The sequence below is a fragment of the Cheilinus undulatus genome, linkage group 5 (genome assembly GCF_018320785.1).
Source record: "Cheilinus undulatus linkage group 5, ASM1832078v1, whole genome shotgun sequence".
Taxonomy (NCBI): Eukaryota; Metazoa; Chordata; class Actinopteri; order Labriformes; family Labridae; genus Cheilinus; species Cheilinus undulatus.
Genome location: NC_054869.1, coordinates 54,925,242 through 54,931,453, shown reverse-complemented (window position 1 = coordinate 54,931,453; position 6,212 = coordinate 54,925,242). Strand labels below are relative to the sequence as shown.

Below are 6,212 nucleotides of genomic sequence, written 5' to 3'. Positions count from 1 at the left end.
ACGTGATTCATCGGTTTTCCTACTGTGAGTCCCTGAAGCACTTTTCATTGACAGACACAGAACAAAGATGGCCGCTGTCCAGAGCTGATTCATCTGCTGAATAAAACCCCATCATGATCCAGGTCACTGACTTGGACTTGGACCTGTGAGCTGAACAGAGGAAAGACTGGAGGACATGTCATCGAAAACCTTTTTCACTTTTCAAAGACCTGAAAATGTTAAATAAGCCGAGTCCTTCATCTGTGGTCCACGTCTGAGAGAGCCAATCAGAGCAGGTCTTTTAGTGAGTCTTTGTTATTAGCCCCCTGATATCATCAGCTGAAAAAGCACCGCTCTTAGACACTAGAAATAACAGACATACCTGGTTGATTACTGAAGGGGGCGGCAGAGACTCAGACAGACGTTACACTAGAAAAGCAGAGAAGCAGGAACAGACCCATGAAAAGACCCTGCCCCATCTATCTACAGCAACCATGGTGACAGAGTTCCAGGTAACTAGTCAGAGATTTAAAGGACAACACCAGATCTAGGGCTGGGCAATACAGACCAAAAACCAGACCAGGACAGGTTTGAACTGAATTCATTCATGAACATTTATTACTGAAATAATTAATGGTTGTCAGAAAAACTCTGATCTGGTTCTAGTAAAAATCCAACAGTCTGTGCTAAGGCCTTTAACATTCACATCCAAACCAAAGTGGACTGGGTCTGAGCTTCCAGGAGGAACATCAGTGATGAAGACTCCTGTCTGATGAAGAGGAGCTGTGCTCTGACATCACCACTGTGAGTTTTAGAGGCCTGTAGAGTGTGAGATGATCTCAGTGAAAGTCCAACCAAACCGAAACCTGTTTGTTACCCTAGGAGCAAAAATAGAATCCAGTCAGGAACACTCTCAGAGAACCTGATGGAAAATCCTTTATTATAAAGTGGATCTACAGTTTAACAGAGAAGGCTCTGCTGTAAAGATGATCCCTTAGTCCAGCACGTGTTGACTTTCCAGGGCACTGAAGAAACCCCTCCTTTAGAAACATTCATGAAAATAAACAGTGAATACATGAGCTCAGCCATCTACTCTGCAGGAGCAAGTAGGTGAAAATGAGGGCAGACCAAAGCTTGAGACTGGGGTGGAGGAGGTGGAGCTTTAGTCTATAAAGGAGGAGGCTGGGGTGGAGGAGGTGAAGGTTTAGTCTATAAAGGAGGAGGCTGGGGTGGAGGAGGTGGAGCTTTAGTCTATAAAGGAGGAGGCTGGGGTGGAGGAGGTGAAGGTTTAGTCTATTAAGGAGGAGGCTGGGGTGGAGGAGGTGGAGCTTTAGTCCATAAAGGAGGAGGCTGGGGTGGAGGAGGTGAAGGTTTAGTCTATAAAGGAGGAGGCTGGGGTGGAGGAGGTGGAGCTTTAGTCTATAAAGGAGGAGGCTGGGGTGGAGGAGGTGAAGGTTTAGTCTATAAAGGAGGAGGCTGGGGTGGAGGAGGTGGAGCTTTAGTCTATAAAGGAGGAGGCTGGGGTGGAGGAGGTGAAGGTTTAGTCTATAAAGGAGGAGGCTGGGGTGGAGGAGGTGGAGCTTTAGTCTATAAAGGAGGAGGCTGGGGTGGAGGAGGTGAAGGTTTAGTCTATAAAGGAGGAGGCTGGGGTGGAGGAGGTGGAGCTTTAGTCTATAAAGGAGGAGACTGGGGTGGAGGAGGTGAAGGTTTAGTCTATAAAGGAGGAGGCTGGGGTGGAGGAGGTGGAGCTTCAGTCTATAAAGGAGGAGGCTGTGGTGGAGGAGGTGAAGGTTTAGTCTATAAAGGAGGAGGCTGGGGTGGAGGAGGTGGAGCTTTAGTCTATAAAGGAGGAGGCTGGGGTGGAGGAGGTGGAGCTTTAGTCTATAAAGGAGGAGGCTGGGGTGGAGGAGGTGGAGCTTTAGTCTATAAAGGAGGAGGCTGGGGTGGAGGAGGTGGAGCTTTAGTCTATAAAGGAGGAGGCTGGGGTGGAGGAGGTGAATGTTTAGTCTATAAAGGAGGAGGCTGGGGTGGAGGAGGTGAAGGTTTAGTCTATAAAGGAGGAGGCTGGGGTGGAGGAGGTGGAGCTTTAGTCTATAAAGGAGGAGGCTGGGGTGGAGGAGGTGGAGCTTTAGTCTATAAAGGAGGAGGCTGGGGTGGAGGAGGTGGAGCTTTAGTCTATAAAGGAGGAGGCTGGGGTGGAGGAGGTGGAGCTTTAGTCTATAAAGGAGGAAGCTGGGGTGGAGGAGGTGGAGCTTTAGTCTATAAAGGAGGAGGCTGGGGTGGAGGAGGTGAAGGTTTAGTCTATAAAGGAGGGGGCTGGGGTGGAGGAGGTGAAGGTGTAGTCTATAAAGGAGGAGGCTGGGGTGGAGGAGGTGGAGCTTTAGTCTATAAAGGAGGAGGCTGGGGTGGAGGAGGTGGAGCTTTAGTCTATAAAGGAGGAGGCTGGGGTGGAGGAGGTGGAGCTTTAGTCTATAAAGGAGGAGGCTGGGGTGGAGGAGGTGCAGCTTAAGTCTATAAAGGAGGAGGCTGGGGTGGAAAGAGGCATGAGTTTCATTAGCAGAGGAGGAAAGCATTGACATTCATTAGTCTCAGGTAGAAGTATAGATACTAAAGTCTATAAAGGAGGAGGCTGGGGTGGAGGAGGTGGATCAACTCAAGATTTTTACTGAAGTAAAAGTGTAAAAGTACTGTTTCAAAACTACTTAAAGTGTAAAAGTAAAAGTAATATAAGGGGGACAAAATACCATTAAGGACAAAAGCTGGGGTGGAGGAGGCCTACAGGCATAGTCTATAAAAGGAGGCTTGGAGGAGGTTTCTAAAGTCTATAATGTCTATGATGTCATAGTAAAATGCTAATGTTGAAAAATTTGGGATGCACCTGTTTCAGCCTCATTCATGCCAATTGAAAATGAACACATTTTATTACAAAGGAAAGGCTGTCAGGAGGTGAGCTTTAGTCTATAAAGGAGGAGGCTGGTGATTGGTTGGGACATTTCGCTTGAAGCTCTCTTGAGTCTCTGCCACGGACATCTTCTTACTAGGCTACATACGTCTGCTATGTCCTTGTTGGAGTGTGATGTGATTTGTGTTACGATGGATCGTGTACAAACCAATAGGGTGTCGGAATGGTATTATGTTTATTCTTCTCATCCAACCACAATCAAATTCACTCTATTTGGATGGCGCGATTTATCTGGATAGGTTTTTGGGTTTTTTATAAGCCGGAATGAAAAAAAGCTGAAATGAAACAGGAGTAACGAGGCCATTTTTTAAAATGTAAGGAGTAGAAGTAAAAGTAGGCTGAAAAATAATTACTCCAGTAAAGTATAGATACCCAAAATTTCTTCTTAAGTGAGGTAATGAAGTATTTGTACCTAGGTACTTGACACCTCTGTTCATTAGCATCACAGTGTGGAGCACAGCGCCCCCTCCCTGTTATCAACATGTTTGCAGTTTAGACAGTAGTCTCCTCTCTCTGTGGGTTGAAATATTCCTGAAGGTTCTGCTGTGACCACCAATCATTACAGTGATGGAGGTTTGATCATTCTGGCAGCTTTAGGGTGGAACGGTTGGGGAAAACATCATTGCGATTTTTACCTGACGTTGTGAATTTGACTTAATATGTGATTTTTTTTAAAGTTCCTGATCTCATGTATTTTAAATGTTTTTTTCCAACAAAGATAAGCACTAAATTATCCCCTCCTTTTCCCCTCACAGTATTAGAAAGATTAAAGAAGGGCTGGACAAGTTAAAACTTTGTAACTGGGATTATTTTAACTCATAAATCTGGTGTACTTTTTTAAATAGAAGAAAACGATCATTTTTGTGTCGGTCTCATAAAACTCATTTTCTAAACTATTATAGAAATGAGAGAAAAACAAACAGCAGCATTAAAGCTGACCCCCACCAGAGAAATATTCAGATATCTGAGAAATGCAGCGTCATGTTGGGATTTATTGATATTGTCTGATCAGTGATCAATGTTCGGTGTCCAGGACTTCAGAGGAGTCATGGTCCTCTGGTTATTCCAGCCTGAAGAGAGAGAACTCTAAGTTGCACAGATATGTTGGCAACATTTGGAAAAGTGGGCGGAGTTGGCGAGGAGGGTTTCTCTTTGAAGTTTAACTTCCGTCTCCGAGGATTTGAACCAGAATGAAGAATCCTTCCTCATGGTCGATAACTGAACCTTAAACGCCGACATGCTGCCGACCATGAGAGAGAAACCAGTTTACCGTTTAGGCTCCTTTTCCTCCAAGCAAACTGGTGAGCGCGCATACGGGAGCGCGCACAGCCGAGCAGAGCGGGAACGCGCGCGTTGGTGGAGCCAGAGAGGAGAGGATGGAGCAGTGATGAAGAGAGGCTGTCTGAGTACGGATGCCGGAATGATCAAACTCTGTGTTTCTTCTTTAGATCCGTCCTCAGAGGTGGAGTGAAGGCTGAAGCTGCACAGGTAAGAACCGAGGAATCATTTGAATTAACCCGGGTTAATGAATCGATTGATCAGTGAGGGACAGAGAGAGGAGCGATCCTGTCAGCACGAGTATCACTTTACTACCACGATCCAGGTCTACAAAGTCCACAACAGATCCGTGTCAGGGCTGGACCCGGAACTCCGAGGTTAAAAGATCCAGTTTCAGACCAGAGGGGGTTAGATCCGGACAGTTACGCTGGTGTTTTCACACACGTCCGCTCAGCGAGGAGAGCATTTATATTTATTTAGCCCAAAGGAGAGTTCTTCATTTATTTATTTATTTGTTTGTTTATTTACTTATTTGTTTATGTATGTATGTATGTGTTTATTTATGTATTTATTTATTTATTTATGTGTTTATTTATTTGTTTGTTTATTATTTATTTATTCATTTATCTGTTCATTTTTTGTTTGTTTATTTATTTATTTATCTATGTATTTGTTTGTTTAGTTGTTTATTTATTTATTTGTTTATTCATTTATTTATGTGTTTATTTATTTAATTATTTATTTTATTTATTTATGTGTTTGTTAATTTATTTATGTATTTATTTGTTTGTTTATTTGTTTACTTATTTGTTTGTTTGTTTATTTATTTGTTTGTTTGTTTATTTATTTGTTTATTTATTTGTTTGTTTAGTTGTTTATTTATTTATTTATGTGTTTATTTATTTATTTATTCATGTGTTTATTTTTTATTTTATTTTTTTTATTTATTCACTGTGACGTGCTTCTGTATTCTAATGTGTCATTTCCTGTTGTGTTGGTTTATGTGTCAGAGAATGTTCTGACTAAGGTCAGAGAAACAGAGACCACATCCAGGTCTCTGGTCCCCTCACTGCTACCTGAGCTTCTCTGTAAACGTCTGTCAGAGTTCATTTTTCCTCCCAGGAAACTAAAACCTGGTCTGACTCTAAGGTGAACACTCAGCTCCACTAATGAAGAAGATAACTCCTCGAACTCACTGTACCAGAGAGTTTCACAGTTCAATCTAAATGTCCTGGTTTAATTCAGCTAAAACACAGACGAGAGAGATCCAGGCTTCTGAGATGAAGAGTCTGAACCAGTGAAATAATGAGAGTTTCCAGTCTGAAGTGTGAGAACAGAGCGATCCCAGCAGGAATGTGATGAATGAAGACTGTAGTGTGAGTGGGCATGACGACAACGCTCTATTGTTCTCTGGCATTTAACCACGAACGCTGTACTACAGGAACGCCAGTAAACACTGGTTTATCCACAATTAATCTATAGTTAATCTACAGTTAATCCACAGTTAAACTACAGTTAACCTACAGTTTATCTACAACTAATCTACAGTCAATCTACAGTTGATCTACAGTTAACCTGCAATTAAACTACAGTCAACCTAAAGTTTATCTACAATTAATCTACAGTTAACTAACAGTTAACCTACAATTAATCTACAGTTAATCTACAGTTAATCTACAGTTAACCTGCAATTAAACTACAGTTAACCTAAAGTTAACCTACAAATAATCTACAGTTTACCTACAGTTTATCTACGGTATACCTACAGTTCAACTCCTCTGTTTCAGACGTCAGTGGCGTTCTCCTCTGTTTTAGTCGTGTAGTGGCGTTCTCCTCTGTTTCAGACGTCAGTGGGGTTCTCCTCTGTTTCAGACGTCAGTGGCTTTCTCCTCTGTTTTAGTCGTGTAGTGGCGTTCTCCTCTGTTTCAGACGTCAGTGGCGTTCTCCTCTGTTTCAGACGTCAGTGGCGTTCTCCTCTGTTTCAGACGTCAGT

At 42.9% G+C, this 6,212-nt stretch overlaps 1 protein-coding gene across 1 annotated transcript in view; it reads left to right on the top strand.

The window, feature by feature from the left end:
- Positions 1–4,341: 4,341 nt before the first annotated feature.
- prkg2 (protein kinase cGMP-dependent 2) overlaps positions 4,342–6,212 on the top strand; it is a 57,442-nt gene continuing 55,571 nt past the window's right edge. The window contains exon 1 of the mRNA XM_041787939.1: positions 4,342–4,429. The gene's annotated coding sequence lies outside the window, so the exon portion shown is untranslated. The remainder of the gene's footprint in view (positions 4,430–6,212) is intronic.